Source organism: Monodelphis domestica, chromosome 2 (genome assembly GCF_027887165.1).
Source record: "Monodelphis domestica isolate mMonDom1 chromosome 2, mMonDom1.pri, whole genome shotgun sequence".
NCBI classification, from domain to species: domain Eukaryota; kingdom Metazoa; phylum Chordata; class Mammalia; order Didelphimorphia; family Didelphidae; genus Monodelphis; species Monodelphis domestica.
In genome coordinates this window covers 444,818,606-444,846,150 of record NC_077228.1, presented here as the reverse complement: position 1 = coordinate 444,846,150, position 27,545 = coordinate 444,818,606, and the positions used below count along the sequence as shown (strand labels likewise).

Below are 27,545 nucleotides of genomic sequence, written 5' to 3'. Positions count from 1 at the left end.
ACATCTCATCAGTACCGTCTGCCACTCTGATTGGAGAGCTGGAGAGAAAAAGCAAAGAATTCTTCTCAAAGCCTCCATTTCAAGATAGCTGCCAGGTCAGCCATTTCTTTATTTCCCACTAGATTGTCCTATTTTACTTCTCCACCATGCTCTGCAATGATTACCTTCCTTCTCTCCTAAATCCTTTGCAGCTTTCTCTTCTGGATTGTTTTTCCTCATTAGATTTAAGCTACTGGCGGCAGGGATTAATTTTTTTTTTAATTTGTATTCTCAGAGTTTAGCACAATTCAAGCACAGAGTTGCTTAATGAACATTTATTCATTGATTGACTATAAAAGACTGAAAGAGAAAACTATCTCAAAAAGGAGATAGTTTATTGGAAAGGACTTAGAGGGACTGGAAATGGGAAAAAAAAAACAACTAGTAACCTCCCAGGGCCAGTGAAGCACAGCCCTTGCAATTATTTTTAAAAAATAAGTTTTTTGAGAGTAGAGAAATGATAAATAAGGTCCTAAATCTACACAACTTTAACTCCTCCCACCAATCTACGCTTCCCCTCATAGGGTTGTTCTTCTGGTCTTGCAAGTCCTTCATATTTACTCCCTGATCCTATATATACCCCCAAAGCTATCTGACTACCTATATACTACAGATTGCCTTTAAAAAGCTGAGGATGCAGGACTCACAGATATACTGAGTCCTTACCCAAAATCTGGGGTTGGCTTCCCAGGTAAACCCAAAGTCCCAGGTGACAAAACCCTTGGGTTTACCTTAACAAAGTTGTTTCTGATAGGTTGATCTCTGAAAAGTTAATCTCTGTACTTCAGGGAAAGGCAGATCTCCTCCAAGGCAGTTCTCCAACCCAGGAATTTCCTAATCTTTCCACAAGATTAGTCTTTTCCCAGGGGCTGCCAAAGCAAAGATCCTCCTTACCAGCTCAGAGAAAGTCAGATCAGGAGTGACTGTTAAACTTAGTAAACTCTCAAGATCCTCCTCTCCTTCCAGAATCTTCTCCCAGTGTTTGGGTCTAAATTCTCCTCCTTCCCTCTTAAAGAAAATGTGTGCATTTTTCTCTATCCCTTATCATTTATCCTTACAAGACAATTTCTGTCCTCAAAAAACTTAAATTATCTGAAGGAAGACAAAGTAAAAAGAAACTGAAAAGTTGAACAAGAGGTATTGAACTATAAATCTTAAAGGAAAACATGAAATCCAGGAGGCAGAAGTGATGAGGGAGAAAATTCCAGGAATGGGGGAGAAAAAAGATGGAAATGGGAGAAGAACTGTCCTGTTCAAGCAATAGCAAGAAGGCTATTGTTATACTGGATCATAGAATGCTGGAAGAGAATTAAGTTAGAAGAAGATCATAAAAGCATTCCTATAGCAGTTGTCTAATACATTTTTATTGTCTTGACTTGAAGGAACTAGTTGGTGAAAAGTTATAAAAGCCAGACAGGATATTATATTTGGTCCTGGCCGTCACTGGGAGACATTAGAGTTTGTTGAGTGGGGTTAGGAGATGGCATGGGCAGACTTGTGAACTAGAAAGAACTTTGACAGCCAAATGGAAAATAGGCTTAAATAGGGAAAGACTTGAGGAAAGGATATTGAAAAGAAAGCTAATCCCATATGGTCCAGATGGGAAGTGATGAGCCATTTGTGTGAGTGTAGAGAAGGGGGCATATTTGACAAATCCTTAAAAGGAAGAAAAGACAAGTCATGGCAATAGAGTTAATATGTGAAGTGTGAGGACTGCCATGTACAAGTGATATTGAAAATGTCTCTAATGTTTTGAGTCTGGATGAATGGGACAGTGATGGTGCCCTTGATAATAATAGAGAATTTTAGAAAAGAAGAGAGCTTGAGAAGAATTGTAGTGACTTCTGTTCTGGATGTTTCTGAATTTAAGAAGTTTTTGAGACAGCCAATAAAGATATCCAATAGGCATTTTATGTGAAAAAGCAAGATTTGGATTAAAGTCTGTGGACGGACAGATAACAGCTATTAGCAAAATATTCCCAATTATGATTCTTTTATAATGGCTAGTTTTTTGTTTAAGTGACACCTTGTGATCTCATGTCAATTATTAAAATACAGATGTATAAATATGGCTAAATATATATATATATATATAATTAATGCAATTTATAGAAAATCAGCAATTAATTCTTCAATAAGAGACTATAATAAATTAATTTATTGAATATTATGTGTCATATATTCTAATTAACACAATTATAATGTTTGACCTTTATTTACCTTTATAAGTCTACAAGTCCTTTACATTATCCTTTTAAATAACTTGGGGCAGAAATTGAGGCTGGTTAAATGTGAATTTTCTGGCATAGAAATAGGTTGAGATAGTTTTGAGCTCCAGCCCCAAGGAAAACCATAGTCAAAGAGAAAGAGGCAGACAATGAACAGAGGGGGGAATAAATGGGGGAAAAGCCTGAGATTACCAAATATTTCAGAAGCATGAAAATTTAGTTAGAGACCTTTACCATAAACAGATACATCAACAGGGAAGAAACAATTAACAGAAGGGAGTTTAGCCTCCATACCAAATAAATGATGCTAGACATACATACATAAATAATGCAATATAAAGGAAAATTAATGACCACAAGATGAAGCAGAAGACCCTTTGGATTCCCAAGAGTTCATGGAACCATAGGAAAAAAGTTCTTGAATGGTTTAAAAGAGAAATGAGGATCATGAAAACAGAATGTATATCCTGTAGAGCAGCAATAGTTGACAGAGGGTAGCTTGTTTGCACAGATGATAGAGCTCTGTACTTGGATGTGAGTTCAAATCCAGATTCAAACACTTCCTAGCTGTGTGACCCTGGCCAAGCCACTTAACCCTGTTTGCTTAACCCTTGCCCTCCAGTCTTAAGGTCTTTCCATATAAGTAAGACCATATTCATTTCAAATAAAGGGTGAGAAAAGATAACTTCAGAATTATAGTCCTCCCAGAAGAACATTATAAGTAAAAAAAGAAAGAAAGAAAAGAAACATTCTTGAATACTGTGTTTCAAGATATATTCCAAGAAAAGTGCCTAGAACTTCTGAATCCAGAAAACAAGCTGCCAATTCATAGAATACACAGATTGCTTTGAGGGAAAACAAAGCAAATGTCTGAATTTCTCTGTTTTGGTCAAGAGAATAGCATGAAGAACCCTGTCAGAGGATTTAGAAAAATCTGGATAAACCTAAACAGCATAACTCTAACATGCCAGACTGTTAACTATGTCAGAAAAGAAAATGACGTTCATGTTCTATAATCTTTGATTTTTATTTTTTGAGAATGCCCTGATGGTGCTTTGAGCCTACCGCTTCTTTTGCTTTCAGATCATTAACTATCCTTTTAATAATGTCTTGGAAATTTTCCAGTAATCAAAGTCAGGCTCACTGACCTATAGTTTACAGACTTCACCTTTTTGTCCCTTTAAAAAAAAATGAACATTTACTCTTTTCTGATCTGGCTACTCTTCTATTCTCTGTATTCTCTCTTTCCTCTCTAACCGTAGTTAATTTTATGTTTTCTTCAAGTTTTAGGTCTTTAGAAATTTTTTTCAGTTGACAAGCATTTAATTGCATTTCCCTCTATCTCTAATCTCACTAAAAGAAAATAAAAGAAAAATTAAACACTTGAAACAGATATGAATAATGAAAGGGAGACATTTGGATAAATGTGAAGAGCCATGGACAGGAGTATGCTGGATGCAGAAGACAGAATACAGGAGGGAGCTTGGAATTCTGAGAGAGGAGTTCTGAGAGCCTGGGGCTGGCAGCTGGGGAGAGTGAGAAGTTCCTGGAGAAGGACACACAACTCCTGAGTTTAGCTCTCTCGGGATTGAGTGGGAAATCTACCAGAATTGCCTATTTCTATTCCTTTTGTTCTAGATTGATTCTAGACATCTCATTGACATCTATTGACTCCCAAGAAGACCCTAACAGTGAAATTGACATGAACTTCTGAGTTATCTCAAGTGGGCTCATCATACAGACTATGGTGGCTAGATCATTTCTGTCACTATCCTCCTGATTAATGAACTAGTTCTGACCTTAATTCAAGGACTGTTTGGATGGGCTTAGCTTAGTTTATTTAGACAGGAAGGTCCAAACTAGGCAGAGGGAAATAAAGTAGGTCCAACAGTGTTAGACATAGAAGAGACCCATAAGGGTCAGAGAGAACTGGGACAGTTAGCTTGGGAAAAGATTAGGGATCTTCCTAGTCCTCCATCCTTTCCTAATTCCTGAATATCAACTTGAATAAACCTACTTTTGTTTACAAGAAAGTCTGATTGCATTTGTCTGTGAACTCCAGGCCTGAGGGTATGTATCTTGCTCTCAGGCAAAGGAGGAGCAGCTAAACAGTACAAAGACTCAACTAACCTTTTCACTGGTCAAACTAACATCGAACAATAGCTAGGCAAAACAAATTGTCATTTTTTCCATGTTCAAAAATGCAGCTCATTCTACATGCTTTCCATTCTCACTAACAGTGGCTCAGCAATCATACCTAACAGTTATTTCAGTTCTCATGAATATAATTCATTCTAAGTCTAGATTTTAGCTCATCAAGAGCTATTATTTGTTCCCTTCTTTTCTCCCAAAACATCTTCAGTATCAATTCCCTATTAACAGTTTTTATTCTGCACTTTTCAGTCAGAAGAGCATCTACCTTAGCATAGAAAAGAGAAATAAAATAATTGGTGAACAAGTTTGCCTTCTCTCCCTCTCTCTTTCTTGCTCTCTTTTTCTTTCTCTGTCTCTGTCTGTCTGTCTGTCTCTCTTTCCTTTATTTAAAATATTATTTCTTTATTTTTACATATTTTTCAAAGTTTACGTAATTCATTTTCTTTCCCTCCCATCTTCATTCTCCCCTCCCAGAGCAGACCAGCAATCCATTGGATTGAACAAATGTTATCACTTGATAACTATTTCTATATTATTTATTTTTGTTATAGAGCAATCTTTTAAAGTAAAAACCCCAATTCATATGCCCATATATGCAAGTAATGAGTCATATGTTTTTCTTTTGCATTTCTACTCCCATTGTTCTTTCTCTCAATATGGATAGCATTATTTCTCATAAATCCTATAGGAATGTCCTGGATTATTATTGCATTGCTACTAGTAGTAAAGTCCATTACATTGGATAGTTCCATAATGTTTCATTTTCTGTGTACAATGTGGTCTTGGTTCTACTCATTTCACTCTGCATCAATTCATATAAGGTTCTTCCAGTTCATATAGAAATCCTCCAGATCATCATCCTTTATAGCAAAATAGTATTCCGTCATTATCATATATTACAATTTGTTCAGTCATTCCCCAATTGAGGGATACCCACTCATTTTCCAATTTTTTGCCAGCACAAAGATTGTAGCCATGAATATTTTTGTACAGATATTTTACATTATTATCTCTTTGGGGCATAAACTCAATAACTGTAATGCTGGATCAAAGAGTAGGCAATCTTTTAAAGCCCTTTGGGTATAATTCTAAATTGCCTTGCAGAATTGTTAGAATAATTTACAACTCTACCAGCAAGTATTAGGGTCCCAATTTTGCTACATCCCCTTCAATATATATTATTTTCCTTTAATGTCATATTGCCAATCTGCTAGGTGTGAGGTGGTATCTCAGAGTTATTTCGATTTGCATTTCTCTAATTAGGAGGGATTTAGAAGACTTTTTCATATGATTATTTAGAGTTTTGATTTCTTCATCTGAAAACTGACTATTCAAGTCCCTTGATTGTTTGTCAATTGGGTAATGGCTTGATTTCTTGTACAATTGACTTAGTTCCTTATAAATCTGAGAAATAAGACATTTGTCAGTGATTTTTATTATAAATTTTTTCCCAGTTTGTTTCTTCTCATCGAATTTTAGTTGCATTCATTTTGTGCATACATAAGCTTTTTAATTTAATACAATCAAAATGATTCATTTTATATTTTATAATGTTCTCTCTCTCTTGTCTGGTCTTAAACACTTCCTTTCCCATAGATCTGACAGTTATATTATTCTATGTTTACTTAATTTGTTTATAATTTCCCTTTTTATATTTAAGTCATTTACCCATTTTGAATTTAACTTGGTATAGGTTGTGAGATGTTGATCTAAACCTAATTTCTCCCATACTGATTTTCAATTTTCCCAGCAGTTTTTGTCAAATAGTGGGTTCTTGACCGAAAAGCGTGGATCTCTGGGCTTATTGAACACTATCTTACTCCTATCATTTACCCCAAGTCTATTCCATTGATCCAGCCTTCTATCTCTTAGCCAGTAAAATAGTATTTTGACGATCACTGCTTTATAGTACAGTTTGAGATCTGGTACTGCTAGGCCTCCATCCTGCACATTTTTTTCCATTAGTTCCCTTGATATTCTTGATCTTTTGTTCTTCCAGATAAACTTTTTAAGAATTTTTTCTAATTCTATGAAATAGTTTTTTGGTAGTTTGATAGGTGTGGCCCTGAATAAGTAAAATAATGTATGTAGGATTGTCATTTTTTATTATATTAGTTCATCTTACCCATGAGAAATTAATGTTTTTCCAGTTACTTAGATCTAGTTTTATTTGTGTGAAAAGTGTTTTGTAATTATTTTCATTTATTTCATGAATTTGTCTTGGCAAGTATATTCCCAGATATTTTATATTGTCTAGAGTGATTTTAAATGGATTTTCTCTTTCTAACTCTTGATGCTGGCTTTTGTTGGAAATATACGGGAATGCTGATGATTTGTGTGGGTTTATTTTGTACCTTGAAACTTTGCCAAAGTTATTGATTGTTTCTATTAGTGTTTTAGTTGATTTTCTTGGATTCTCTATACCATCATGTCATCTGCAAAGAGTGATAGTTTACTTTCCTCATTGACTACTTTGATCCCTTCAATTTCTTTGTCTTCTCTAATTGCTACTTCTAGCATTTTTAGTACAATATTAAATAGTAGTGGTGTTCGTGGGCATCCTTGCATCACTCCTGATTTTGCTATGAAGGCTTCTAATTTATCCCCATCGAAGATGATACTTGCTGATGGTTTTAAATAAATAATTCTTATTATTTTGAGGAAAGACCCTTTTATTACTAAACTTTCTAGTGTTTTCAATAGGAATGGGTGTTATATTTTGTCAAAAGCTATTTCTGCATCTATTGAGATAATCATGTGATTTCTGTTAGTTTGGTTGTTGATATGGACAGTTATGCAGATGTGAGCATTGCATTCCTAGTATAAATCCCACCTGGTCAAGGTGAATAATCCTTGTGATAATTTGTTGTAGGCTTTTAGCTATTATTTTATGTAATATTTTTGCATTTATGTTCATTAAGGATATTAGTCTATAGTTTTCTTTCTCAGGTTTTAGGTCTTCATGGCTTGGCAATCAGTACCATTTTTGTATCATAAAAAGAATTTGGTGAGACTCCTAATAGTTTGTAGAGTATTTGGATTAATTGGTCTTTAAATGTTTGATAGAATTCAATTGTGAATCCATCTGGCCCTGGTGATTTTTTCTTAGGGAGTTCCTTGATGGGTAATTCAATTTCCTTTTCTCATATGGGATTATTTGTGCATTCTATTTCCTCTTTTGTTAATCTAGGCAATTTATATTTTTGTAAATATTTATCCATTTCTCCTAGATTTCTTTCTGCTTTCTGTCATCAGTGATAATTGTCTCATCTACTCTAAGCAGTGGTCTTATCCTTTCTTTGAACCTTCTTTTTTCTTCAATATAGCTTTAAAAAGACAAAAACATGATCCTTTTTTGTTGTTCTTACCTTTCTTTGCCAACTTCAGCTTCATTCTGAGTTTTAGCATTCCTGACATTATTCTTACATGCCCATACCCTGCTACCCTGCTTTTTGTATTCATCCTTGGTTACCTGCCTTTTCTTTCATCTTCTGTATCTAAGACTTACCTTTGGTGCTTTCCTCTGAACTATTCTTAAATTCCCCATATCCTGCTTTAGATGTGAAGCTCAGAAGAGGATATAATGCACTTGTAAGGTCTACCTGGAGTTTAAGGATAACAAGGTGATCGATTATTTCACACTTTACACCAGCACAGTATGTCTTTTTGTATCATTATATTTATAGCAGTTACTCAAAACATGTTTGAATTGTTGAATTGCATGATTTCATCATAATATTTAAAATTTCTTTGTCAAATGTGAACTTAAAATTTTCATCAAACATTTTTTCTAATATTTTTTATTTGTCCGTTACATAAGCCAGTTTGTTCATAGGTTTGGCCTATCCAACAGAAAAGAAAAATAAATTAGTTTAAAAGATAGTCATATACCAATTTAACTGTGCAGAATGATGTTTCATTTCTGTCTCTATACCCCTTCCTCATCCCCCCACCAAAAATATGTGTGGAGTATTCAGGCTCTGGTCCTTTTAAAATGCTAGTTTATCACCTAGACAGTGAATAGAATGGCTTTTAAAAAATGGAGTAAGAATAGCTGGATTAGGGATATTAGGGTGATAACAATTAAAGAAATTTATGGGCCATAATTCTGAGCTGAAAACTGAATTTATTTGTGGTTAAACATCTGGTCTCATCATATCTAGTCTGTGATCCTCTTGTGGATGTTCACAGTTGTTTTTATAGGCTTTTGACAGTTGATACAAATCATTGATTAACAAAACCCACATACTCAAGTATGTTAGCTAATAATTGATAAATTCTAGTACAAGGTCCAAGCATTGTTTTGATCTTATAACTAATAACCTCAGACAATAACTCTTAAAAAGAGACATAAATATGAACAGAGTTGTCCCTCTGAATCATATTATCAAGGACCCTGTTACTGATATAAATTCTTGGAAAAGCAAATACTATTAATAAATCCATACTTTTACAACTGATTCTATGATCATTTCTATTATGTTTATCCAGCATCAAGATTTAGTCAAACTGTATACTTAATATTTCAATGTTGAGAACAGGAGGTCTTCTCCTTATCTGTCATTGCATATATCTATATCTATATCTATATCTATATCTATATCTATATCTCTATATCTATATATATATTTAATTAACAATTTGAACTACCCTTTCTAACATCCTAGTTTCAAATACAACCTAAAAGTTTATATAATTTTATTTTACAGTAAATAGACTCCATTTTTTTCCCAGAGCCATTCTATTTCCTCTTTAGGTGATTACCTGGCTTTTTAAAAGGACCAGAACTTGAATAATGAACCCATTTTTTATTGGGGAGTAAGGACGGGTATAGGAACTGAAACCAAACAGCATTTTTAACAACAACAAAAAATCAAATAAGTAACATTTCATCTTTTTCAGTGTTCTTTCTCTTAAAATGAAAGAGTGAGGTCCAAGTAGTGTGAATAATAAATCACCTGAACTAGTCATGTCTGTTTGAATTCATCCTATTAGATGTTTTAATTATGTAAAATATTGTATTATTTCTAGCCCAGCAATTAAGTAAAGGAACCAATTCATGGAATTCATCCTTTATAGTAGGCAGACCTCTGTTCAGAAAAGAGAGAGAGAGAGAGATGGCTATCAATACAACTAATTCTTGTACTTGTCAAAGGGGAGAACAGATACCCCTTACAAATCTTACAAGCAGCCAAAGATTAGACTGAATAGAAGCAAAAGGTGTTCTGTATCCTTGTTGATACAGAAACTGTATCTGTATCTTAGTTGATACTGACTTAGTCTAAAAACTGACTTAGTTGAAAGGAACTCATAGTTTAAAAGTAGTGAAAATTATACATAGTTGGAAGAAAGATACCTATATATATCAATGATTCTCTAATCTCATCCACATGGATAGATTGCAAGGTATCCCTGGCAATAGTTAGAGAAGTTGACCATGGAAATTCAGATTAATAACTAAGAATATCATATGGTTCCTTCTTTGGAATTAGAAAATTTTTATCTTTTTTAACATGTATACTATATATTTATGAGAAGAAAAAATTGAATTGATCCATTTATTCAATAATATTTAAATAATACAATAATCTTTCATTTGTAAAGGAACATAAGTGAATGTATCAAGTGGGGTATACTCTTGTTTTCTCTTTTACTATGACTGAAGTTTAACTGTTATATTTATGTTAATTTAAAGAGACACCACAAAACTTAGTGGAAGCTTCCACCAAAGGCAATGGCATTGAATATAAGAGCAATGTACTGTATACATTCAAATAATACACCCAGTTCCTGGGATTCCTTATTCATAGTCATCTGCATTGAGGTCCAATCAGAATAGATAGATATAGTGTGGCCCTCTTGTACACACATTCTAGCCTAGTAGGTTGCTTTACATGATAAAGAGATAATCTCTAGTGGCCTGGAAAGGCAATGAAATAAATATTGGAGTCACCCTACTGGAGATCAAATCCTTATCTTCTCTACTGGTATGATCTTTGAGCAAGTTACTTAAACTCTAGTCCTCACATTTTTCAAATTTAAAATTAGGGGATGGATTAGATAATCTCTAAAATTCCTTTCAATTCCATATCTTTAATTCTATTATTTGTCCTGAATAATCACAGCCTATAAAGTGATAGAGCTATCATAATGCCAACTATAAACTTAATAACCCAAATAACTGAATAGATTTTCACAACCCCCCCCCCCTAAAATCTTGGCCCTCAGTGGTAATTGATAGTCTTAAAAAGCCTTTTCAGGACTACATTAATTGTAAATTTCATTCAAACAGTTAATGAATTTTTGTTACCTAACATATTCCATGTTGTATCACTAAGAAATTAACCATTCCATTTGATCTATGTATTATTTTTAGGAGTCTTTTCACTGGAGCAGAATTTTTAAAATTTTTTTTTGTTTGTTTTATCCATTCTTTGTTTATATGGGTTATAGCTATTGTTAGTATGTTAGAAATGAAAACATCTTATAATAATTATGAAAATAGCTTTAACCTCACAGATGCCCTGAAAAGGTCTTGGGGAACCCCAAGAGTTTCTGGGCCCTTGAGGACAGGATCTTTGAGAAGCACTTTGAGAGAGGTTTAATGCTTTGAGAACCATTGCACTAGTTTAGTAAGGGAAGAGAGTCTAGGGAAATTTGTTGACTCTAGTAATTAAAATCAACAGAGATAAGATAAGGATATTATTGGGACAATGCACCTTGAAGTCATTTGCTGAAACATTTGATCCTTATCTTTGATTTCTTAGGTAGACAGAACATCTTCTGAGAAAACTCCTTCTATCATTGCCAATCATCTTTCAATCTGAAATTTACAGTCTTAGGAAATTAAACTGGGCACTGAAAATTTAAGTAACTTTGCTCCTGTGTGGGGGGTGGGGGGAAGGGAGTATTGTGAGATCTAGAAGTAAAAGAGAATTAATAGGCATGTTAATTCAGTCTGCTCATTTTTCAGATAAGGAAACAGAGACCCAAAAAGGTGAAGTGATTTCTTATGAGTGTAGTAAATATATACTTACCTTAGTATTCCCAGAGGATACTGGTAGTAAATAAAAGAACCATGATTTGAATTCAGGTACCAGGATTTTAGGTTCAGCCCTTTCTCCAATTCACCCCAATTTACTTCAGACTGCTAATGTTTGTCAGCTGTGATTCTTGAAACATTATCTTCCTGATTACAAGGGTAGCTTTCTATTTACTATGCCACAATGATTTGTCAAATGATTTGCCAAAGCATAATGTAATTCTAAAATTGATAAGCAGATGTTGATTTTGGCCAAAAAATCCTCAGTTCCTCAAACATAGGTTCCATCAGTGACTTCCTACTAGTTATAGGTATAATTGAAGTTGAAAATGTTTTTGCTAGGTACAAATGAGTCAACTAAGCATACTAGTAAAGAAAGATGATGAACTATGGACCAGGTTCCTATTTGGATACAAGTTCAAATTTCACTTGTTTAAAAACTTACTTTAACTGAGTTAAAGGCTTGAAAAGGAAATGAGTAAATTTCTAAGTGTTCTGCATATCTTTAAAATTATTTATAAATGAATTTAGTCCCTTCTATGCATTTGTCTGAAATGCCAGACTTATGACATAAAGTGATCACACAAAGCATTAAAATAATTTATCACATTGCCAAGATTTTAATGTTCTTTTTTCATGAAAAATGGGTTTTCATCAAACTTATGTTTTTCCTTATGTAAAATTAAAGAAGAAAATACATCATAGGAAAAATAGGAAATGTATTAACCTGTGATCTTTGTTATAACTTATTAATTCTTCTTTCTACCAACATTTATTATGCATTCTCCAAGGGTAATATGTAATCTAAGCAAGGCATGTGAAAATGATAAAAACATTCCTAAAATATGAGCTTTGCCATCATGAAATTTATATGAAGTACAAATTAAGATAGGTGAACATATATGTGTGCACAACAAAATATAAGTACTCAGAAAAATTACAAAGTGCTGTGCAATCAGATAAGGGAAATAAGTGTGGCCAAAAGATTTCATGAAGGAAATAACATTTGAGCCAACCCTAGAAAATATCAAGAAAGAAAGAGAGTAGAGAAGCTATTATAGTCATTAGCAACAACACAGATTTGGGACAGGGTGATTAATTCATAATGGCTAAACAGATGAAGTTAGTTGGCAATAATCTTTTTTTTTTTTTGAGAAAGTGATTGTTACATCTTTGTACCTACCTTATTATTTTCTGTCAACTTTCCCCCCATAACCAATGTCAAGCTTACTTAGAGATTTTGTCTTTTTCCCTTAAAAAAATGGAAATTTGTGCTCTCTGGTCTGGTCACTCTTCTGTTTTATGTTATCTTTCCCAAACTTCCCATCTTCTCCAATGTTATTTCAGTTTCTGTTTCCTTCAGGTTTTAGGTTCAATTTCCTCTTTGTATAATGAGATAATCAGACCAGATGTCTTCTCCAGATCCATCTAGTCTTGAGTGTATGATTTTATAAGCCTATGAACATGATTTGGATTTCTTGCTTCTGCCAAGAATGACCTTTATCCTACTTTTACTTGTTCAATTTCTATCCAACCTTTTAAATATAAATCTATCATTCCTGTCTCTATGAAATCTTTGTCTAATTGTCTTTTACACATAAATTTGTTTTGCACCTTCATAATGAAATTATTGTTGTATATTATAGTTTTTAATGCATGTGTCACATACCTACTGGTCTGTTAGCTTCATGAGGAAAGGGGAAAAATAGATTTCATTTAAATATTTTATATTTCTAAGAGCCTCACACAGTGATCTGAAGACAATGGATTCTTAAGTTAATATGTATTTGGTAAGGAATACTGTTAAAAAAAAAAAGTTACATAGGTTGAAGCCAGAAAAGTAGTTCTGTAGAGTTTGATTTGATTCTGGGGACAGAGAATATTATAACCCAAAGCCTCTAGCGTGTCACAGAATGTTAGTGCTATATGATATTTTAAAGATAATTTGTAAAATGGAGATAATAATAGCACCTACCTCCTGGGTGGGTGACACTGTTAATACTATTACTTCTAATAATAATAATAACTAACATTTATATAGCATTTACTATATGCCATACCCTAAAGAGCAACATAGATGTTAGCTATCATTATTATCATTATCATCATTATTATTATAATTACCACTACTTAGTAACCAAATTGCTGCTGTTTTATTTATAATATTATACATAAATATAAGCAGCTATCTATTTCCAATAAACATTTTGCCCCAAATCCACATATTTATTAAACACTTTCCTCCTGCATGGTGTGGAAGCAGAGAAAAGAATTACAATATGTATCACCTGCCTTCAAGGAGCTAACAGTTGGAAAGATATTAATTACATTAATGATTCAAGGCAATGTAAGTGTTGACATCCATGTACAGATTATGCTAATCAACTGATTTCTCTCCAGCTAATTTAACCTCATAAAATAAAGGCAGGTAGTAGAGACAAAGAAGTAATGAGCTCATAATATGCAAAGAAGGATTTTTATTTTATTAACCTTTTACAAAGTGTAAAGAATTTCTTCTCAAAAACGGTGGAATTAGAGGGTGCTAAACCTGTTGACTGGCCAAAAGATCAGCAGTGCTTCTGTTTGCCTTTTTAAAAAGAGAGAGAGAGTTTCTAAGGAGTCGGTGGAGGTGAGAGCTAAGGCAAGTTACAGTAGTGAGGAGTAGAAGTGAGCTATTTATGGAAGAAGAACACAGTCCTTGAGAAGAAAGTGCTCTTCTCCTCTGGTAAGGAAGAGCTCTCTGCTGTTGACAGTAGCAGCTTCCAGGACCTGCTTGTCTAGAAAGAGGCACCATTCATCAGGAGAAGCAGGAGTTTAAGCTGTTTGAGTCAAGAAGGGAGCCAGTCCCTCCCTCACTGAAATTGACCAGTGGAAAGAAACAAGCCCAGGATGCCAGCTGAGCACCTGCCCAGCAGGTGTACTGTGCCTAGGGGGAGTCGTCTGAGTAAATTATGAGAAGACAAAGGACATCATGACATTAAGTGTCAGGGGGTGGGATACATATTTACCCTCTATAGGCATCTACCTATCAGTGTATCCTGTATTTATATCTAGTGTTGCCCTTAATATTGTATATGATTTTGGATAAAGGCACTCAAAACTGTGCTGCTAATGGTTTAATAAGTAGCTCTCCTAAAAAAGGGGGGGGGGGAAATACTTGTACATATGAAATGTTTTCAATTGAAATTTAATTATTAACATTTTCACCATTGCCTACTTGAGTCTAGACCAGCAAACAAAACAATGAATCAGGTATTGGGTTTTTTGTTTGTTTGTTTGTTTTAATATTTGCTGATTTCTAAATATAAATGTTCACACTGAAATTTTAACAATCAGCCTCTATGAGCTGGTTTCAGTAAAGTTTTGCATGTATTCCAGGTTAATTGGACAGGTATATTTTATTACTACTATTTATGAGATGCAAGATGCACTTAAATACAGGTCATTTTTTAAAGTTGATTTTTATCTATTGACTAACTTTTAAGGGTAAACACACTGGCAGCTAGATGGCACAATGGATAGAAGGCCAGGACCTGGAATCAGGAAAAACTGAATTCAAATCCTTCCTTAGACACTTACTAGCTGGGTTGCCTTGGACAAGTCACTTAACCTCTGTCTATCTTAGTTTTCTCAACTCTAAAATGGGGATAGCTATCTACCAGCACATACCTCCTAAATTGGTTGGGAGGATTAAATGAGATTATATTTGTTAAGTGCTTTTATCAGAGTACCTGGAACATAGCAGGCACCATATAAATGCTAATTCCCTTCCCTATTTCCCTGGTAGGGGACTATGAGCCATAACTTAAAGAGTGTGGACCCACTTTGTTCTTTAAACCAGAAAGAAATGTCTAGAGAATAGCCAAATTTAGAGTAAGGAGGATGTCCTTGGGGCAATTGGAGGAGGTGCTATATTCAGTAAGAAGGGAAGGGGCTAGATTGGACAGTGAGTCATATAGATAGTAGGCTGGAGTCACAACTCAAAATATACCACATATTTTGTAAATAAACATGAAATTTTCAATCTTCACATATCAATTCTCTAGAAAATATAAATGATGATCAATTTCTAAGTAAGAAAATTCCAAATTTTAAGCATAAGCTCTCTCCATGTTATAATGCATCCTTTTTCAGTGACAAGATACTGAATCAGACATAATTGTGTCTGGTTCATTTATGGTCAATATTGAAATCTGTTTGGCATTCTTTATTAGGTAGCCTTTCATATTGTGCCAGTCATAATTGGTTGGAAGGTTTTCACATTATACACATAAGCATGGCTTGGATTAAAATGAAAACCTGGGCTGAAAAGTAAAGGAAATACAAAGTTGGTTTGAATGTTTTGTTTGGTGTTTACCAGGGGCCTGGAGCTATTGTTCTGACTTGTATATTCTTTCCTGAAGTCACCTCTATAATGTAATTTGGGGATTTAAAGAGTGGGGGTTGGTAATTGAGTGCTAGAATAAATGGAGCCTGACTTCATTTTATGCTGTTGTAATGAGAGGCCTGTACCTTGTAGCACCTAAGTCTTTTCTCTCATGGCATCCTTAATGGCAAATAAAGTAAATCATTTACATTCTTTGCTCTTTGAACCCTGGAATCTTTTTTGAAGACACTGGATATGAGCCAACATTGGAAGACTTGCATTTGACCTAAAAATATGAGCAAAGGCAGAATATTTACTACTAGAGAAATCCATCTTGGAAATCATTGGAGCATTCTAATTAATGTTGAGTCTGCCAAAAATTCATTTGGGCTATTTACATTTACTTCCTTGATTGGTTCTGAAGGAAAAAATTAATGAAATAATTCTAAATCTTGTAGTGAAAATTAACGGGTTCTTTATAAAACCTACTCTCAAATTTTCTAAATTTGTTCAGAATGAATTAGCAATGAAAACATTTCTAAGACTGGAAAATCTTGCAACATTTAATCTTGAAAGGCTTCTCTAATAATACCCATAAACCCCCAAAGTAATACATATAACTCATTAATCTTTAAAAGACTTCTGGGAGAAAAGGAAAAAAATAGTACCATGCCCATTTTATAAGAAAAACTGAGACCTAAATGGCAATCTCATATCAGTAGTTAGTTTAAAAAAATATCCTAAGGAATGTCATTTTAATAGTCTATGATATGCCAAAGGATAAATTAAAATCAACATCAATCTCTTATACTTTCTGCTTTTATTTTTGTATGCTATGATAAGTGCTGCTCCAAATAGTGACTCAGGCACCACAATATTCTAAAGTATTCTCTCAACTTTGATCATTAAATTTTAAATTATGTTTGACGTATTTACATGCAGAGGCAACAGGATGAGTTCAGATTTCCCTTTGTTACTTTGGATATGCCTCTTAGCCTGCTCTGGGCAACTTTCAAAGGGAAGAATAAGTTACCTTATATTAGTAGAGATGGTTTCTTCCCTGGAAGTCCTCTACTTCAGTGCAATCATAGGATAGTCTCAATCATCCTTTATTTTTATTATGTGTATTTTATTATTTTCTCGAAGGTAGATAATCTTTATATTGCATATATATTACCTCTCAATTAACTATAACACACCATTAATTATATTACCCAAACAAGAGGAGTATATTCTAGTTAGCTTCCTCCCACCCAATCCCCATATCCCAGGCAATTATCCAAATAACCACTAATTATTTTATGAGTCAAAAGATTGAGAAAGTGTCAGGTCCATGCCATTTTCTTTTTTACCACCAACATTGAGTATAATATGTCTATATCTTTCCCTCTATCCCACATGCCTCAGAACTCTAGGCCATAAGGATTCTAGTTAGAATTTATAAGTTGACACCTTTGAACCTAAAAAGTTTCTTTTCATCAGGACTACCCAAGTTCTTGGATGAGAAACAAGAAGTTGGATAAAGGGAAACCCTTTCAAATGACAGCTTGGTAGTGAAGCAGATATAGGCCTGGCCTCAAGAAATCAAATCTAGCCCTAGATACTTACTAGTATTGGAACCCTGGACAAACCACTTAAACTGTCTGCCTTAGTTTCCTCATCTATAAAATGGGGATAACAATGACACCTATTTCCCAGGGTTTTTATGAAGATGAAATATTTGTAAATCTCTCAGTATAGTGTATGGTACCTAGTAGGTAATATGTAAAAATAATCTATTATTAATAATTATTAAAGTATAATTTATATATTATATATGTTATAATTAAAATAATTAATATTAATAAAAAGAACACAAAAAGATCAGAATAGTAGAGACAATGAGGGACTTGGAGTACAAGAGAATAAAGATTGGTTTCAGGATCATAATTAATAATGGTCATCAGAAAACCATTTTAGCTATTTTCAGAGAATTTATTGAATTTTACTATAAAAGTATAATAATTTCATGAATGTAGCTTCTGCATGTAAATAAATATGTAAATAGGTTCATATGCTAATGGATGATTTCAGGCCAACACATCATTCTAATTATGGATATGAATGAGGGGAGTCCTTAATATCTTACTAATTGTGGAAAAGGAAGTATGTGTAAGCAAACAACATGTACACTGATAAAAGGATCCAAAGATGACACCTCACTTTTCTCAGTTCTGGATTGCCTCAGACAAATAAATGCTTGAAATTTAAAGTCTTTTGATTGACTTCACATTATTTATCTCAGTTTCTGCTTACACTCTCTCCTATAAATAAAGTTTGTGATGATTAATCCAGATGATTGCAGAGGGACCAAAAACATGTGTTACTCCTCATAGGGTAACTCACACTCTAGACCTCTTGTCTCTCACTTTTGCCAAAGTGCCCATTCTTCCCAAATATCTATTAGTACAGTTGTGAGGACAAATAATTAGTGGTTGATCCTGCCTCTCCCCTGATCTATAGCCAAAAAAGAAAGATACTATTCCCATTGAGAGAGGTGCTGACATTGAGTCATCTCATGTAACTTGTTTTCTTTATCTGAAAACTGCCTATTCATTCCCCTTGAGCATTTTGTCAATTAGGGGATGGCTTGATTTCTTATACAATTAACTTAACTCCTTATAAATTTGAGAAATGAAACCTCTGTCAGAGGTTTTTGTTGGAAAAAAATTTTTATAATTTGTTGCTTCCCTTCTAATTTTGGTTGCATTGGTTTTGTTTGTACAGAAATGTTTTAATTTAATCAAAATGATTTATTTCCCATAGATCTAACAGTTATGCTATTCTATGTTCACCTAATTTGTTTGTAATTTCCCTCTTTATATTTAAGTCATTTACTCATTTTGAATTTATCTAGGTAAAGTTGTGAGATGTTGATCTAAATCTAATTACTCCCATACATTTTTTTTTCCAATTCTCCCAGCAGTTTTTGTCAAATAGTGGGTTCTTGACCCAAAATCTGGGATCTTTGCGTTTATCAAAAACTATCTTGCTGCTGTCATTTACCCAAGTCTATTCTGTTAATCCATCCTTCTATATCTTAGCCAGTACCATATTGTTTTGATGGTCACTACTTTATAGTATAATTTGTAATCGGGTACTGCTAGGTCTTCGTCCTGTACATTTTTTTTCATTAGTTCCCTTGATATTCTTGATCTTTTGTTCTTCCAGATGAACTTTGTTATAATTTTTTTCTAATTCTATAAAATCATTTTGGTAGTTTGATGGGTGTAGCATTGAATAAGTGAATTAATTTAGGTAGGATTGTCATTTTTATTATATTAGCTCATCCTACCCATGAGCAATTTATGTTTTTTTACAATTACTTAGATCTAGTTTATTTGTGTGAAAAGTATTATGTAATTATTTTCATTTATTTCATGAATTTGTCTTAGCAAGTAGATTCTTAGATATTTTATATTGTCTAGAGTGATTTTAAATGGAGTTTCTCTTTCTAGCTCTTGATGCTGGCTTTTGTTGGAAATATGTAGGAATACTGATGATTTATGTGGGTTTATTTTGTACCCTGAAACTTTGCTAAAATTATTGTTTCTACTAGTTTTTATTTGATTTTCTTGGATTCTCTAGGTTTAACATCATGTGATCTGCAAAGAGTGATAGTTTAGTTTCCTCATTGCCTAGTTTGATCCTTTCAATTTATTTTTCTACTCCAATTGCTACTACTAGAATTTCTAGTACAATATTAAATAGTAGTAGTGATAATGAGTATCCCTGCTTCATGCCTGATCTTACTGAGAAGGCTTCTAACTTATAATGCAGATGATACTTGCTGATGGTTTTAAATAAATACTGTTTATTATTTTTATGAAAGTCCTTTCTTTTCCTCTACTTTCTCATGTTTTCAATAGGAATGGGTCTTGTATTTTGTCAAAGGCTTTTTCTGCATCTATTGAGATAATCATGTGATTTCTTTTAGTTTGGTTATTGATATGGTCAATTATGTGGATGGTTTTCCTAATATTAAACCATCCTAGCATTCCTGGTATAATTCCCACCTGGTCATAGTGAACAATTCTTGTGATATCTTGTTGTAGCCTTTTAGTTTATATTTTATTTAATAATTTTGCATCTATGTTCATTAAGGAGATTAGTCTATAATTTTCCTTCTCTGTTTTTTGGTCTTCCTGGCTTGGGAATCTGTACCATATTCATCTTATGTAACTTTGGCCAGTGAATGCAGTGAACATCTCCATCACCATCACCAGCCACATCAACAGCAATCTTTTGGAAGGAAAACCCCAAATCCTTGCAACGTCTTTAACCTGAAAAGTCAACATGTTACCCAGGATGGAGGATAAACTCTGAACTCTCCAACTCCCATGTAGGTTTCTCCCCTTTAATAGTTTTCTTCCAGAAATGTCTATAAACTATTCCCAGTGGTCCCATTTCCACTTCATCAGTGTCTGGTTGATTCTAATCAATCATCCCCAATCTCCATGGTTTTGTCCTTGTAGGCTTACTTTACTACATTGGGGCATACCAACTCCAGATTCAGATATCAGAATCTCATAAAATTACCTTTTAAATTAATTCTGTTTCTATACTTAAGACTCAGTTAATGAGAAGGGCCATTTATACTTATGTTGATATTCATCATGTTTAGTGAGTCAACAGGAACTGGATTGGAAGGAATCTTCACATTGCCAAAGAGGGCACAATTTTTTTTTATTAGGACTAGCAGATATTTTGGCAAAATAAATGCTTGAGTGTTCTTCCTAGTCATAGAAAACCTGGGTAAAAAAGCACACACTTTGGCAAAAGGTCACACAGGTACCTCAAGTAACTTCATCAGCCTTATCTTGCCAACAAATGATGAATGACTGCAGTTTAAGGACAATTAGTGTTCAGCTTAATGATGCAGGACTCATATTCCAAGTGAACAATGAGATGAGATGGATGCATGCTGATTTAAATGTGATCAACTAGGGGCACTCGTTGTCAGATCCGGTTCACTGTATGAAGCAGCATGATGTGAATGGAATATTGCTGATGTCTCTTTCTAAGTTCTTGTGTGTGCAGTTTACACAGTTTCAATAACTCACCACAACTTCGTGGACAAGTTTTCAAATTTTTAAAGCCATTCCCAGAATGTTGGATACATTTTAATGGAATTTTCCTTTTCACAGACAACTCTGTTTCAACAAAGTACTTGATAAGCCAGTAGCAAACACCTTAATGCAGGATGATTTAGTCAGGTACAATTTGCTTGTCTTCTTAGATCTGTGATGTTTGTAACAGAGTTTCTTTATTTTCATGGAGGGAATAGAAAGACAGCCTTTTTGAGTGATGCTTTTTTTTTCTGCCTCGCTGCCTGTTAATGATGGGTTCTTTCTGGGTGGGCTGATGTCTTCTCCTAAAGTTTTTATGAGCAAGACTTGTTCTTTTTCTAACTGACAACAGTCACTGTTACCTATATTCAATGAGTTTAAATACGTGATTTCTCATTTTATTTTAGTTTTTCCCATAATGTTCTTCCTAATTAGTTGGATTCAATATATACACATATATTTAATCAAGGCATTATAATCAGGGCTAAGAGTAATACAGATCATAATTATCTGACTATTTAACCTAAATGTATATCATGGAAGTCATGTGATATCCTAAAATGAGAGTTGAAAATGATCTAAGAATTTCCTCTTTATTAATAAAAATAAATATAAATGTCTACATTGAGATTCTGATGTCTTTGTTGATTACCTGGGGGCTATTTTTTGTTCTTCCTCTCTACCTTTTCTTATTCATCAATTTATAAGCCTTATTGTTTCTATTGCTACAACCTTCCTTCCATTTTCCTATAAGTTTTTATTTTAACTGGCTTTACTTTAGTATATGTTCCTAGTCCCCATAATTAGAGTCTTACCATATCCTCCTAAGAGCTTTTCCTGATTCTATATTTTCAACCCCCTGCAATCTATCCTACAAACATTTCTCTGATCTTTTGTATGCATTGATCTATCTCATGGGTCACATTTGTGCTCAAAATGATCCATTAAGCAAAGTCAAATTCCTTTGTCTAGCATTCCAGACCCTTAACAATCTTGGCTTCAGGCTCCTATTCCTATAATATTTTATATTAGTTAAATATGTACTCCATATTTTGCCTACCTGGGCAGTTCTCTACCTATCCTCCACAATAACCTTAATGCACCTTGGTCTCTCATTTCTGTACATTTGCTCAATCTATTTTCTCTGTTCTTGGAGTGCTCTGTCTTTCATTCTTAGCCTACTGAGTGGAACTATCCTTTGAAATCCAACACAAATGTTGCCAGTTCCAGGAAGCCTCCATGGGTGTCTTTTCCCTCAAATTCATCATATTAGTTTGTTTTAGACCAATTAATATGATGTCATTTTGTATTATTTTAATTCTCTATATTTGCATAATGTTCCCCCTTCTTGACTACAATCTCCACTAGAGCAGGGACTATATATCTTACTTAAAAATATAATTTTATTTTTAATTAAATTAATTTTTAATTAAGTTAATTAACTAAATTAATTAATTAAAATTAAATTTAATTAAAAATATAATTTTAACCTTTCACAGGTTTAAACTGTGAAAGTTTAAAGATTAAAAAGCTAAGTTACCAATGGATTACCAAGTTGCATCAATGAACTCCCATTGAGAGTTCCCATTTCATTGAAATCTTAGGTCTTTTCCCCTTAGCTAGCCCCTTAGTGTATATGTGGACACCAGAAAATAAACACAACTAATGATACTAATAACAACATTTTAATTTTAATCTGAATTATTACCTTTTTCTTCACCACTTTAAGTATAGAGAGTAAAAAATAACCAATAAATCAAGTTTCGTAGCTCATAATTGTTAGAAAAGATTTGGAAACTAGGTTATATATATAGGAAAAGATTTGGAAACTAGGTTATATATATAGGAAACTATAATCATTGACCCTCTTCTTTCTGATATTGGGAGAGTCACAGAACCATCAGGGCTTTGTTTAGAAAAAGTGCAGGTATTTAACTAATATTTCTTTATCAGACTGGAAAGATGTGAAGGAAATGTGAGATTCACACATTAAAAGAAGTGGGAAAAAAAAGAATCTCTTGTTCTAGACAGGTGTGAAGATAAGGACCTTTTTCTTTTTACCTTTATGCCTTTGTCTTTTTTGTCCCTTTATTGTTTAAGGGAATTCCATCTTACTTTGACTTGTCCTTTTCCTACAGTTTCTAATTCTTCCTACCTTTAAAATGATTCTTCCTTATTGCTATAGCAAGAAACAATCCTATGATTTTTTTTTCTCATGGAGATCCCTTAGGGTAGTATAGATCATAGGATCTTGAACTAAGGGGTACTCTAAAGACCACTGACTCCAATTTCTACCATTTATAAAAAAAAATGGAAGCACAGAGATGTTAAAGTAACTTGCTCTAGGGCCACACAATTGGTATGTGTATAAGATAAGTTTTGACCTCTGATGGTCTTATGTCCAAGTCCAGTGGCTCATTTCTTATACCACACTGCTTTAAAGATAAGAAAAAGGACCCTAAATTCCACAGGTTGGACTAGTTGATGTTCAAGATTTCTTCCAACTCTGAGATTTTATCATGTAAGCCATTAGAGTAACTACTTCTTCCCTTGATTCCACTACATTTGTCTTAATTAGGTCTTGTATTATTTTCTCATTGTGAATAGCCAAATAAATTTAATGGAACATTTCTAGCTAACTGTCCCAATTAGTTCTATGTGTGGCCAGGGCAATAGTTGCCCATGTGCTGAAACTGGGAGTTCTGGCTTTGAGATACTTCTCTTGTTCTTTTGAACACCTGAATGACGGCCTTTCCATAATATGGAATTATTTGTTTTTCATGACCTTCACTCCCTCACTAGACTGATTCTATAGGCTCGATAAGAGACTGATCATTTCTGATCTTGAGAGAGAAAATGGCTTGAATGGATCAAGATAGTTGTGTAATATCCTATTTTCCTGGATAAATCAGAAATTTCTGAACTGCTTTTTAGATAGATAGATAGATAGATAGATAGATAGATAGATAGATAGATAGATAGATAGGTAAGTAAGTATGTAGGTAAAAAGTCAGATAACTATAACATTGGTTAAATGCTTCCTATATGCCAGGTATTGTAGCAAGTGCTAGAAATACAAAGAAAATGAGATAGTTTATACTTTTTAGAGGCGGACATTCTAATAGGGAAAGGTAAGTCATAATAGTAAGGCAGCTGAGTTAATGGTGGAAGAGACTGAATACTGATCAGGATTTGAGGGCAGTCGTGACTGAATATTTTCAGGGTAGGACACTCCTGAGCAAAGACTCACTTAATTCACTGACTAGATGTCAAGGAAGTGTCATCCTTATGTGGGCAAGGTAGCTAGTAAGGCAGTAGAGCAAGCTAGAATAATCTGAGAGTACATTAGTTTTTAGTAACTTTCATGTTCATAATTTTTTTCTTCTCTAAGGTTAGTTCCAGGTCAGGTAATCATGTGTTATGCAGTTGCATCTCTACCTTTTGAAAAGGCCTTAGATAGAGCCTTAAAATAAAACATTGTCCTTTGCTCATTGCCTTCTAGAGACTAGTATTAAAATGTGACCAGTGATCCATTTAAAACAAGCACCTTAATTCAAAATATACTCATCATGTACTGTCAGATATGATCTCTCTGTAGCCACTCAGTAAATGAACCAAATAACACAGAGTATCAAGGATAGAAAGGTAGTTATTTTTGGTCATGCTGTTTTCACCCTGCAATAGTGAGAAAACAAAAGTCTTATTGTTTCCCTGTCTTTTCTGTAAAGAAAATGGTTTTCTAGTTTTAGTTTGATTTACTATCATTTGTCTGAAGGGAACCATCTAGTTATTAACATGTTTTTATGCTTCTCTTCTACCAATGTTGCCTGTAAGTACATATTATTGATGGATTGATAATGGTACAACACCTTCATGAATTATAATATTTTGCTGTCCTTGCTGATTTCAGCAAATCAATAACTTTGGAAATGAAGGTACACCTAATTTCTATAGGGGATTATTTCTAATTTGAACTGCATAATTAACTCATTACTCTTTTTTCTTGGATTTTTTTGTAAGAAAGATCCAAGGACAAGCTAGAATCTTCTTTATAAATATAGTAGTATTTGCTCACAAAAAAAATGTGTATTTATCTTACAAACTGTTCCAATAGTGTGTTAGGTGTTTGGAAAGCAATTTGCTGAGGATAGCTATTACTTCCTTGGCTTCTGTAGTTATGTGAGATGTTTGTTTGATATCTAGCTTTGCTATTGTTACTTCAAACTAGTAAATATCATGTCATCATGGTCTTCCACAAAGACAGATTTTTTTATCATTTAAAAATCAGCCAAATGCTCATTTTTAAACATGTAAATCTTGGGAAATGGTTACATGACTTGTTCTGCTCATCTCCATCTCTAAAGATAGGAAGTTGCCATTGATAAGTCCTTGAATGTACTTGGGGGTATTCTCTTGGGCTTATTAACCCTTGGTAACTCTAAGCTCTGTACAACTTCTTGGTACTAAATGTAAAAATTTATATCGCCTCTCGACCTTCCAGCAACAGCAGAAAGTGATTTTATAAAACATTAGCATAATGGAACCTTTTCAATAAAATGATGAATTGAGCCCATTTCAGAAAACAGAACACACACTTGGTAATTTATTGCAGTCACTGCCATATAGGGGACCTCATTCATATCATGTGCTTTTAACTCTGATGAGAATGGTGCCATTTCCCCACATCTTACTAGTCTGCAAAATTCACTGAGAAGAGAAATGTTCTTTCTAATGGAGCCAGCAGCACTTGGGGGAATGCTTATCTTGACATGACACAATTATCTCTCATGAATATGTCTAATTGCCTTATTGTTTATAAGGCTATTTCATGTTAATTGAAGCCAATTGCCATTCCCTGGTGTTTTGAGGATGAAGAGAGAGAGTTGCCTCTCTGGAATGCATGTGGTCTTTGAGCATCTGTTTGAAGACCTCCAAAAAGGGGAAACCCATCACCTCTCAAGACAATCCATTCTACTTTTGAACAGCTCTATTTAGTAAGAAGTTTTGTCCTCTGGAACCCCTGGAAGGACTCTCCAAGATATTTTGTCCCACCTGACACTTTTCTCCTTTAAGCTAAATGGGCAGTTTTGTTTCCCGCCATTTCTTTTTATGGCATGGACTCAAAGCCCTTTCTGATTTTGTTTTCCGTACTAGAGATACTCTTGAGCTAACCACTGTCCTTCTTGAACAGTTATGTCTAAAAAGAACACAATACTCTAGATGGCATCTGAGATGTTAGTCTTGAAAACAAACCCCCAAATCTGAAAAATTTTTAAAAAGAATTTTATTAGGACATTTGGCAAAGGAGAGAGTCAGAAAATGATGATTCCCTCTTGGGCCTTTGCAAGTTTTTATTTTACAGATAACTACTCTAAGGTTTTGAGTTGACCAATTTGTAACCATATTAAGTTCAGTTCAAATGATAATAATAAAGGGTACATAATATTCATCACAAGGACAATGGAACTGTCACTTTCCTAATCCATGAAGCCATATTTTTTAATGCATAGTCTATAGATAAGTAAGAACAGGATGCTGATTAAAAAAAGACAACTTCAAAAATGAAAGGATGATTAGCTTAATTATCAACATTTTGCCTCTTTTAACAGTCCCAAATGCCCTACAATAATTTGATTTCAGTTTTCATTTTGTAGTCTTAGAGCTCAATAGAACATGACAGGAAGTCTCTTTTTGATATATATGTGAAACTAGCATTAATTCCATGGGGAGCTGTCTATACTAAGGATAAAAGAGTCATCGAGATAGGCTGATTAGAGATATTCTACTAGAGTATGTTATGACATGCTATGTATACTCATATCGATTATGCAGATACTGGGAATTTTAAAATTTAAGTTATTTAGAATAAAACCTCTTCTTTGTATCTTCAAAAAAATAAGAGCACACTTTTTTTTGGAAAAAAAAAAGTTAAGAGGTAACTAACTAGCTACCACAAAAACACAACATTTTTTAAAAGTTGACATTTCTACCCTGAACCTTTTAGGTTGACAAAGATGACCAAAAGAAAAAAAAAAGAAAAGTAAAGAAAATGACACATGGTGGTTATAAGGATGTTAGTAGAAAATAAATTTAGGGAATCAGAAGTAAAGTGACTGGCTTGAGAAAAGAACTGGAGTTTGAAGCAGAGCTGAGAGAACATGTTAATTTCAACTGCTGACAGTTATATAACCAGTTTTCTATATCAATTACTCTCTGGCAGTTGAGAGTGGCTCTCTGGCAGTTGGCAGAGACATACTCTCAGAAACTCTCTCTCTGTCTGAGGGAAAGATCTGAAGGAGCTCAGTGTTTTCCTTTCCCAACTTGGGAAACACTAGTGACTATTTATTGCAGTTTTATAGATTGTTTAACTCTGAGAAGACAAAAGAAAAATCTGGTCTTTGGTTTGGACTCTGAGTCTTAATAGACTTGATTCTTGTTGAGACTCAACCAGCTAGCCTTTGCTATTTTATAATTTGAAGACAAAGTTAAGATTTATAAGAATAATAGTGGTATTTTTTTATTTAGATAGTATAAATTTGGGTTAGTCAGATCAGGGAGGAGTAGTGTAGTCTGTGAAACACAGGAACTTGTGGAACCTGGTAGTTTAT

General features: G+C 33.8%; 1 protein-coding gene across 4 annotated transcripts in view; it reads left to right on the top strand.

Annotated features, from left to right (window-relative positions):
- Positions 1-27,545, top strand: part of PRKN (parkin RBR E3 ubiquitin protein ligase) — a 1,990,036-nt gene that overhangs the window by 643,225 nt on the left and 1,319,266 nt on the right. The gene's annotated exons all lie outside the window — the stretch shown is intronic.